Source organism: Lepisma saccharinum, chromosome 15 (genome assembly GCF_977018435.1).
Source record: "Lepisma saccharinum chromosome 15, izLepSacc3.1, whole genome shotgun sequence".
Lineage (NCBI taxonomy): Eukaryota > Metazoa > Arthropoda > Insecta > Zygentoma > Lepismatidae > Lepisma > Lepisma saccharinum.
In genome coordinates, this window is record NC_139243.1 from 35,428,748 (window position 1) to 35,439,918 (window position 11,171).

Consider the following 11,171-nt stretch of genomic DNA (forward strand, 5'->3'; position numbering starts at 1 on the left):
GTAGAGTAAAGTAAAGCTTAAGTGAATCTTTGCCAACAAATCTGCAGAAGTAATGACACATAACAAATGCTAAAGTAAATATATGTGCTTTCAACGTCGCCTTTCCTCCTGAGGGATTTAGGGAAAACCTATGATATGGCATGCCACTTTCACTCGCACGAATATACTTCAAGCAACAAGGGAGTTTTCAGACTGAAGCGACAAGCGATATCGGGATTTCGCACAGAAGCATTGGATCTAAAGCAAACCATTCACCAGCCACGCTTGCGCAAATAACAGGCCGGGGCAACACAATGCACGGTATTGATAAAACGGCCCAGTCCGAGTGACAAGCTACACCTCCAATTTGTCGTGTCGCTATAATTCGGAAGGTGTTTTTTTATTTTTGAATGTTGGTTTCCAAGAAACATGTATCGCTGCAGTCTGAAAGCTTCCTTTCGAACCAACTCATCACGAGAAAATGCACGTGTCGCTCGGACTGGACTGTTGTTTTGTCAGCACCATGCATCGTGTCGCCTCGGTCTGTTGTACTCGTATGCAAGGTGAATTGTTTGCTTTAGAGTAAAGGGGCTGTTGCTTGTCGCTTCGGGGTGTAATCTGATCAATGAAATTTTTCGAACCGAAGCGACACGAGCTGCCCGTGTCGCTCAGATTCCCAATGACGTGTATTGTGCCGCCTGAGACTTGATTTCCCATGAGCGGTAAATGCTTATTTATAGACTAAATGGGCCTGTGTCGCTTGTCACTTCGGTACGAACCACTGCTGTCGCGTGTCGCTTCGGTTTGAAACCTCACTAAGAGGCGTGCTTTTCACCACAACACAATACGCAGATAAACGATCAACATGCTTAACAAAATGCAAGTCGTACAAATACTTTCCGGGTACCAATCCTTTCTTCGTTCTGCTTGTATCAACAGGTTTCGTCTCTCTACGTCCTTCGGAAACCTACGAAGTGATACTTGACTCAATAAATTTGTTCCCGATCTAACTGTGAAACCATATACTACACAGTTGACACCCTATTTCCTTGTAAAAGAATCTCCACCTTGCTTTTTCATATTAACGTCCATAGCACCTTAAGCGTAACCGGATGTTCGAGGGGGACCAGACGAGTGCGCATGCTCCGCAGTAGCTCCGCCTTTAACACCGTCTATATGTAATGTAGTGGATGTAATATACATTGTAACTCAATTATGCTGATCTACATCCCAAATATGTTATCAAGGGTATTATAATATATATTTGTAACCATAACTACTACATGCATGTATGTAATCAAACCGATATGTAATAATATGGTGAAAGCAATACTAATAATGGAATAAAACTTCACAAATCAAAGCAATCTGCTTCCAACGTGACTAAGAAAGTAAGGGTGTGTGCGTGCTTTTTCTGTATTTCCTAGCGTCTTGTTAATGCTTCTTTCCTGGACATGGATCAATTAATTTTAACTTATGCAGGGTAGTACATTTTCTCCCTTGTTTGTATTTACATATTGGTATGTAGCATCGCTTTTCTGTAACTTTCGGATTATGGAACATGAAGTTGTATTGTCTCGGCCCCATTGATTTATCCACCAACTACACCCTAACACCCCACACAATTTTTATAAAAGGACAAATTTATGGTCATTTTGGCTCTAAGTATACCTTTTCACACACATAAACACAAACTTACACCCCTCAAATAAAAAAAAATCTGAATAAACCTTTGCTCAACCCCCGAGCCGGCTTTCCCGCTTTTCGTTGCATGTTAATTCTATTGATAGTTAACCTTCAGCGACCCAGTTTACTAGATATAGTCTGCTCTATACATATACATTTACTTATATACACACGCCAGAACATTCATTCGATTTTTAAAACAAATTTATTTCCGAAAACACGGAAGAAGTGTGAATTCCTATGCCGTTGTTGGTCTTTGAGATGTCCCGTGGCTGACATCATCCGTGGAGGTTCACGAATGGTTCCGAACGCCAGACTGCACCTCACACTATAAGTCCCGATTCCATTATCAGGTTCTCACCAAGGTCCGTCGAAGCCCACTTTTCCCCGCTCTAGAAGGTCTGGTCATAACACGCCTTTTTGTCAATCCTCGTGTTTACAACCTCGGCTGGGTTCTGTGACGTGATCAGCATGATACTCTCTGCGTGTCTGCTATTTTCAGCACTGTAAAGCATACAACGCTCTTGTTTTTAAGAGGAAAAACACATACTGAAGAGCATCGCAAAACAACTTACACAGAATACATGAAAGTAATGGCGTATAGAAGAATTACAAGTATGTAAAAGCATAAACTTACCCACGGCTAGTGCTGGAAAGAACTGGAAGAAGGGCAGCTCTGGGTCCATTGTTTTTGTTTAATTTGCTTTCTATTACTTCCACCTAGATCCGAAACTATAGCGACTATTTTATACCCTGCTACCCCAACCATTGATATATGATCAAACAACAAAGCCTTGATCATAGCCGTATCAAAGTTATAGTATACTGGCTGTTTCCATTCACCTGTCAATCCTCGAAGCATTGCAACATTTCTATGGGGACTCTGTCATTTTCACTCGTCTGTTAACATTCATTTCATCAAACAACAGGACACTCAGTTTTTCCACTTCAGTCAAGCACTGTCCCTGCTGTTTCATAATATTCAAAACCGGTGCAAGAATTCCCGGTGGGAGTCTCAATTTCTGCGCCCAGCGACGAAGTGTTACAATGCTGGGTAATGGATAGTGTTGCCCACGGGACGAGACGGGACAGGCTTTTAAAAATTCGAGACGAGACAGCATTTCACAGCATTTCCACGAGACGAGACAGGCCAAAGTCTCGTCTCCTGGGCAACACTAGTAATGGAATACCGACCTCTGATCTCATGTGGGTATACGATCGTTCACTGATCGTCCTTTGTGTTAATGCAGGAATTATATCTTCCTGTTTCCACCTCTGCTTTCTTTTAACCTTAATTAACATGTTGATTTCAGTAGAGTGCTCAAGGGGGGTTAATGGGGGTTATAACCTCCCTCTTTCGCCCAGTATTCCTAAAAAAAGAACGTCAAAGGTAGGAAAATATGACAAAATGAGAGCTGACTACCAAGAAAAAGTATACATAACCCCTCCCTTTCGAAAATCCTGGGCACGCCACTAGTTGATTTGCCCTGGACTAAAGGTTTTGCTAAAAATTTGTCTCACTTTTTTGTTCACGATAGTTCTTCCGCTCCCTTGTTTTTAAAGCCACTTTTGACTGCAATACCTTCTTATACCTTGCTTGCCATTTTTGCAAATTGATTTTAAGATCTGTCTTTAGCTTTTCATTTTCCCCACGAAGCACTTCCAATTGTTTTGTGTTTTCGATTTTTTCACTTTCTATTGAACAAACGAATGACACACAGATAAAGGCTTTTGTTCTTGAGGTGGCACGCTGCTGTTAACAAATAATTGTTCACTTACCTTAGAGAGAACCCTTTTCCTAGCACATCTTGCCTTTGCACGTCTTGCACGAACGCTGTTGTCGTGAATTTATTTAAAAATGGTAAAGGAAAAAATGGCAACGGAAAAAATGGCAAAGGGAAAAAATGGCAAAAGGAAAAAATGGCAACGGTAAAAATGGCAACGGTAGAAATGGCAAGAATAAAAACGGCAAATACAATATACCTATTACGATTTTACGTGAAAATTGAGAAATTATGTGTCTTGCATGCATTTCACAGTTTGAAATTAAAATTCAATTCAATACTAGTAGGACTTCAAGTCAGCCCTTATCTAACCCCCTCGCACTAAGAGGGACGAACTTGTTTACTTTTTTAAAATGAAAATTGTTAAATCTTGGAAAGCTGGAGATAAGCTCTTCTTTCTACAACAGTCTGATCTGAAGAATGTTATAAGGTGGAGGAACAATTTCAAATGTCGAGGAATTCTAAAAACAAAATTATTGAAACAAAATCCTGTGTGTTCCTATGACCATAATCATTCGCCTGAATATGATGCTGTGAAGGTTTAAGAAATTCAAAATATTAACCCTCCCTTCATATGAAATGTCATTATATGCGAGAAAAAAATATTGCGCTACGAAGTTCAATAGAATATACATATAACACCCGAAATAATGAGCTTCTAAAGCCATACTTCACAACACGTTGACTGCCGTGAGACCCAAAAGTGGGTCTCAAGTATCGTCATTCATGAAGCCGTGATACCCACTTGCGTGTCTCACCTCACCTGGCAGTCAACGTTTAACATTAGTTCAAGAGGAACCCAAACATATGGCAATTAAAATATTCAATAACCTACCAAATGATATTAAAGCAGGAAATATGACAAGTTTCAAAAACAAATTAAAAAAAAAACAACTATTAGTTAATAAGGAATATTATAGAGTTAGTGAACATCTAGATTGTAAATTATAGAAATTTTGTAACTATATTTTTTATCTGAACTGTACTGAACCCTCCAAATACCAATGTACCGTGCGTTGCAGCCGAGAGATCGGGAGAAGCGTGGCGGGCGGCGCTCACGGAGATGCCGACATTTGCGGCCTGTAATGCCCGCTTATTTTTATGGACATATGCAGACATTTATATAAATATTGCAAAACGAGCACTAACCTTTGTTATAAGAGTACGGTTTTAATTTTTGTACCTTAGTGGCTGTATGTGCTGATGATTTTGACACGCCCATCTCCTGTGAAACACGGCGTAGAGGTTTGTTTGGAGAACGTTCTAACGCTGCACCAGTTTCATCGAGTTTTGCTTCGGTTAGAATCACTCGTTTTTGCTTAGGTGTTTTAAAATTTAACGATCCAGTTTATCGTAATTTAAGGACAAGATGTCTAACCGTATCTCTATGTGGAGGTGAAACGCTTGGGAATTTATGTACAAATTGCCTACACACTTCCCGACACGAGTCTGTTTTCACGTAAGTGTCATACATAAAAATTCTTTGTTCTAAAGTGAAACTTGAGCTGGCATTCCAATCGTCTCACTGACACAACACACACACACACACACACACTGCAATAACACAAGTAACGACAAGTAACCAAGAATAACACTCTTGCGCACAGTACGAAATTAACACGCTCTTGGTATACATCTGCTCGCCACTATATTCACAGCTCTGTCTTCATCTAGTCGTGAAGGAACAAAAACTCGAGCTCGGAAATTTCGGATTGCAAGGAAGCTCACGAAAACCATTGACTTTTGACGGTTTCGTCTGCAGCGTAATCTTGATACAGTGTTGCACATTCGAAACCTCCAAACGATCCCCATCGATACAAAACTTTTTCAAGGATATAAACTTAAGCAGGACGTTACTGGTCAAAACTATGATTAAAATGTTGTATTATCTGTGGCTCTTAACATCGTTTCTAAAGCGTATTTATTTGTGTGATGAATTACAGAAGAACTTTTGCGTGTTATAACACAGGTTAGTGCTCGTTTTGCAATATTTATATAAATGTCTGCATTAGTCCATAAAAATAAGCGGGCATTACAGGCCGCAAATGTCGGCATCTGCGTGAGCGCCGCCCGACACGCTTCTCCCGATCTCTCGGCTGCAGATCGAAATGAACGCACGGTATATGGTTTATATGGAGTAATGCAATTCAAATTCAAACATCCTACAGAGTAAAGACTGTAGGCTTATTGTGGAAGCTAATCAGGTGCATCTAGCAAGAAAATGAAGCAGTGGTAGCGATCATTCTGCACGCTGAGAGAGGGCAACTGCCAAAGAAGAAAACTTGCCATTTTCACTTTGGCCATTTTTTCCGTTTCCATTTTTACCTTTGCCATTTTTTCCGTTTGCCATCTTTACTTGGCCATTTTTTCCGTTGCCATTTTTACCGGACACCGTTGTGACCTGCACGTGTGTGACTGGAAGTAACAATGTAGGAATGGTATCTTTCTTCAGACTCTTCTTTGGTGTAATTCCTAATAATTCCGATTTTAAATCGCGTTCGTAACATTCTGGTGAAAAATGTGAAGAACAAATACTCGAGTTAGCAACCTGAAATTTGTCTTTTCGATAACATTTGCTCTCCCAAATTTTTCGGAACTTCTCGTTGGGAGGAAATTTATGGTAAACAATATCAAAATTTTTAGTTTTCCTGAGATAGTTTCGACATGTGCTAACAGCACAATTAGACATTATTATTATCACTCACACTACAATATGAAAAACACAACGAAATGACTAAAAATACACGCGAATACACGAATACAAGAGCAATGAAAGAACACAGAAACACGTTTCCCCTGCTAAAACTAGCGGATACTAAACTTTCCCCAGCGTTCTGTCATGTCTATGACGTCACAGTTTTACAACCACCTCGGCTTGCTCAAAAGGCGCGTTATGAACGGACCTTCCAAAGCGAGCGGCAAACACAGGTCAACGGACCTTGGTTCTCACCCTTTCCTACAGGGACGTCTGCAAGTCTGGCAACACTGAAAAATTGAACACGAAGCTTCCCTCCCCACACTTCCTCTCCGTTCACCCCCGAACCTCACCCCGCACTGGCAGTCTTCTCCAATAGAGATTAGGTAAAGCCATCCGAAGATTGCCGATCTTGCACGAACGTGTGACGTCACCGGAGAAGCAGTGAGCTCGGCTGAAGCAGACGGCCCCTAGCATTTATATGGGAGATTCAGAGAGCGAAAGTATATTATTACTTTTAGGAGGGGGGAAATATTAATTGTCATCCTCCAAGATGGTATTGAGGCATCCTTTTAATGATTAGTAACATAATTGAAAACGCGCTACTTTTAAAAGGGGGCAAAGTACATGTCAAAAAATGTATTTTGAAAATACATATTCCTGAAACTTTCTGATCGATGCGCTACAAAGAAAGGTGCGTGTTCTCCTTTAGAATTTCGTCATTTTACAAATTGTAATATAATTTTAACAAAAACGTGGCATGCTAAAGAAGAATTAAAGAGTTTAATAAAATAATTGATTAATAGACTTAGTTTATTTTACTTCGCTTATCTGTCACCTAATCGCAAAGATGAGGATGCGTGATGACATGATGAAATTGAAGAGAGGAAAGTAGACCCATGCCCGGGCGGGGATTCGAACCTGGGGGCCCTTGGCATCGTAAAGCGTTGTGCTAACCACTTCGCCACGGAGGTCAGCATTACAAGGAAATAAACAGAAAATGGCATATATGTTTTAATATGCGAGAAACATTTGCGAGGAGGTTATTGAAGTAACAAATAATTATACAAGACGTTGTGATGAAAATTAATATATCTGAAATGTCGAGAGTTGACCTTGCAGTCTCTAAATGTACTTTTAGGGTTACGCAAAACCTTTACTCAAAATTGCTAGTGTAAATTTATAAGCTATTAAAATTTGAAGCTTATTCCTGTTCGTAAAAAGAAACTGCCAAGTCAAATTAATATTTCGTATAAATACATATATTTTTCTTTCATGAGGCCAAGAGAGTATTTGGAGGGGACAGTGGCTTGGGAAGGCTATAGCCCCGGATATCGATCTGCAATGGGGCTTCCAGTGGGAAAACATTGCTATGAAATAGTCCAGAAGAAGGGGCGAAATGATTTTTTTTTTTAAATGGCTCAAGAATACAAAGATATAAGTGGACATTTGGCAAGCTTAGTCTAAAACTTACAACTGATATCGTACGTGTGTGTGTGTGTGGGGGGGTGGGGGGTGGCTACGTGAGGTAACACAGTGGAATATGATTCACAATACTAAAATTAAAATAAATATGTGGGAACAATAGAAATGAAAATATGTTGTAGCTAGTGACGGCGCAATAGTAAAGATGGAGGGGTAAATCATATTTTCCCGGGGCAATCATTTTTATTATTCCGTTACATACGACACAAAAATGCATATTTTTAGCTAAAAGAGCATTCATTCATTTATTTATTTTTGTCGTTTTACTGGGGGCAGATAATAGAGAGAGAGAGAGAGAGAGAGAGAGAGAGAGAGAGAGAGAGAGAGAGATAAAGAGAGAGAGAGAAAAATTGTTTCACGAGAATAGGGGGGGCGTTCCTGCCTCCCCCCTGTAGTGTGGTCACTGCCTATTGCTATGCTGGAGACGAATGCACCAATTAATACACTATTAAATAAAACAGATACTTTTAAAACTTTTAATCAAATTATTTGTGAACTATGATTTAAATTTAGAGAGAGCACATTTAATTTGGATGAGTTAACTTCTGAAGCCTGCCATTTCCGAGCCTTCTTCCGGTGTAACTGCACTGCCCTTTGAGCCCTAGCTGCTACGTTCAGGTGGCGGAACGAGCAGAATACTAATTAAAACAAATATGTGACATATATATATATATATATATATATATATATATATATATATATATATATATATAAAACAACGTGTTGAAGCTATTGACGGCGCCAAAGAAAAGACAGAAGAGAAACGTGCAGAGTGCAGTGATATTTTACGGGAAGCAGCAGGCACGTATCCAGGGATTCCTTTTGGGTGGGAGGCTGAACACCATTTTTTAAAGGGGTATCACAATTGTATGTTTAAGACCAGTGGTGGCAATTGGGTTCCAAAATGTGTGGGGGGGGGGAGGACAAGGAGACAAGCATTAAGAGGCCATAGTGTGATAGTGTGGAGGCAAAAGAATGGGGAGCAACTATCTCCTAAATCGTCGCCACTGTTTAAGGCTGTCATTTTAATCAGAACGTGAAATCGGGACATTTTCTACCACTCAACTCCTCTGTTTCCATGCATTAACATGGTGAGCCGGAACCATCTCAGTATGTGCGTTTGTCCATTTCTTCTCATCAGGCATCAAAACATCTATGTACCAGAAGTATTTTTACAAAGGTGTTACACATGCACGGAATGCACAATCCACTCGACAACGCGAGATTCAAACTGTGTGAACTGGTCGCAGACAGTTCACGAATATTTCTCTCTCATTCGAGCCTGAACACCACTAATGTGCCTTGTCCTCCCATGTTTGCAGCTCTTATAAAAGCCGAAACCCACCAAATTGTTCATATTCAGGCCTAAACACTCGCAAGTGTTCAAAATTGTCTGTTGAGTGTGTGTCGAACCCAGTAGCCTTAAACAAAAGTATTTTTTTATGCCATGAAATTCTCGGACTGCATACACAAAATTTGGTCCTGGCACAACCAAATCATCACTCAAAACTTTGATTTTCAGTTTATCTGTGCAGCTTATTTCTTTTTTAATATATCGCTCCAATGCCCAGCCCGATACTGCCGAAATATTCACTTTAGGGAGAGAGACCTTCGATCTCTTCGTCTTTCGACCCGAACTACTCGTAGCACTACTCGAAGTTCCGCTGTCGTCAATGTCTTTAGCTTTGGGACCGAACTGGAACTAGCAGTAGACTTCGTTACTTTACGGTATTTAGTCCATTTCATTTTCGAATCACTAGAACTTATAAATCAACCAATGGACACTGACTGATCACTAATCGACTGTATGAATTGTCATACTTACCTCTGAAGTCTCCACCTATTCTGTTGTACAGATCAACCGGGAAATTGAAGCCGCGTATCAATATCCTCATTATATTCTAGAACGTTCCGCAGATACAACGATTCGTAAATATTGCCAGTAGTTCGACTCCTTCTCTGAACATTCCCTCTCGCGCTTTCCGGAGATTAAAAAATTACAATGAATCCGAATCGCCCTACGTGTGGCGCTACCTCTGTTGTGCAGCTTGCAAATGCTGACAAGTCTCTACATAGAGTTCAAGTTCGCTACGACAACACCGAAAGTGTAAGAAACGTTTACGTGCAATATTATCAACAGCAGGGTTATAGAACATTCTCCGTCTATCCTTGATAAGTATTTCTCTCCTAAAATTATCGTCACATTATTCAAGAAGACAACAACCTAATTTTATCTAGTGTAAACTGAAAAATTTCCTGGTGGGCGGGGGGACACGAGTTACGATCCCCACCTTGGATACGCGCTATAAACAATAACAGGGTTATAGAACATTCTCCGTCTTGCTTCGATAATTATTTATCTTCTTAAATTATCGTCACATTATTCAAGAAGTCAAAAACCTAATTTTATCAGTGTAAACTGAAAAAATTCCTTGTGGAGCGGGGTGGGGTGGGGTGGGGGGCTCAAACCACCTGATCTTTACCTTGGATACGCGCTATTAACAATAACAGGCTTATAGAACATTTTCCGTCTTGCCTAGATAATTATCTCTCAAATTATCACCATACGTATTATTCAAGAAGTCAAAAACCTAATTTAATCTAGCGTAAACTGAAAATTTTCTAAAGAGGGGTTTGAGCCCCCTGATTTCCACCTTGAATACGAGCTGTTACCAATAACAGGGTTATGGAATATTCTCCGTCTTGCCTCGATAATTATTTATCTTCTTAAATTAACGTCACATTATTTTATTTGACACCACAAGAAACAAAAAAATTCATTTTATCAAGTGTAAACCGAAAACTTTTGGGGGGTTCGAGCCCCCTAAGCCCCCCCTTGGATACGTGCCTGGGAAGCAGTCACGTTTATTACATCCTTACATTTATATACAATATTAAAAAGTTCTGTTTTTAGATCTCGCACAATGCCTTTTTCACAAAAATGGGCAATACCGCATTTTTTATATAAGTCAAGCTGTGATATTTTAGATTTATTCCGTTAGTTTTCTGATAATAGTTTTCACAGCTTTCCACAGCATTTAGGCATGATTTCAGTTGACAAGAACAAAATAATCTTATCTCAAAACATAGAGAAAAAAGAAATCCAACGCGCTTAAGTTAAAACTCCCTTACATTGGAAGCCTGGAGAGAACAAAATAGGGGTTCCTTCGTAACACGATTTCTTGAAAACCATTTTACACATTTGAATCAACTTTGTGATAAATTGATTAAAAAGGATGAATCTTAACAGTAAAAGTTGTAACTCTTCCCCTGCTACTATATTTTAGAAGATATTCGTTGTCAAATATCTCAATTTTTGCATAAGGAACCAGCCTTATCCGTGCCGAGTGTTTCGATGATGACGTCATGCATCCACGGACAACTGCGCATACGATCTGCGCCGTCGAACGAGCACCCCCTAGTCTTCTCAGCTCCCAACTGTACTTGTAACTTTAATTTTACTGCATCCCAAATAAGTAATCAAGTGGATGTATTTGTACTGAAATCATGCTAACGTTGTATGTAACAAATGACGTGCTCTA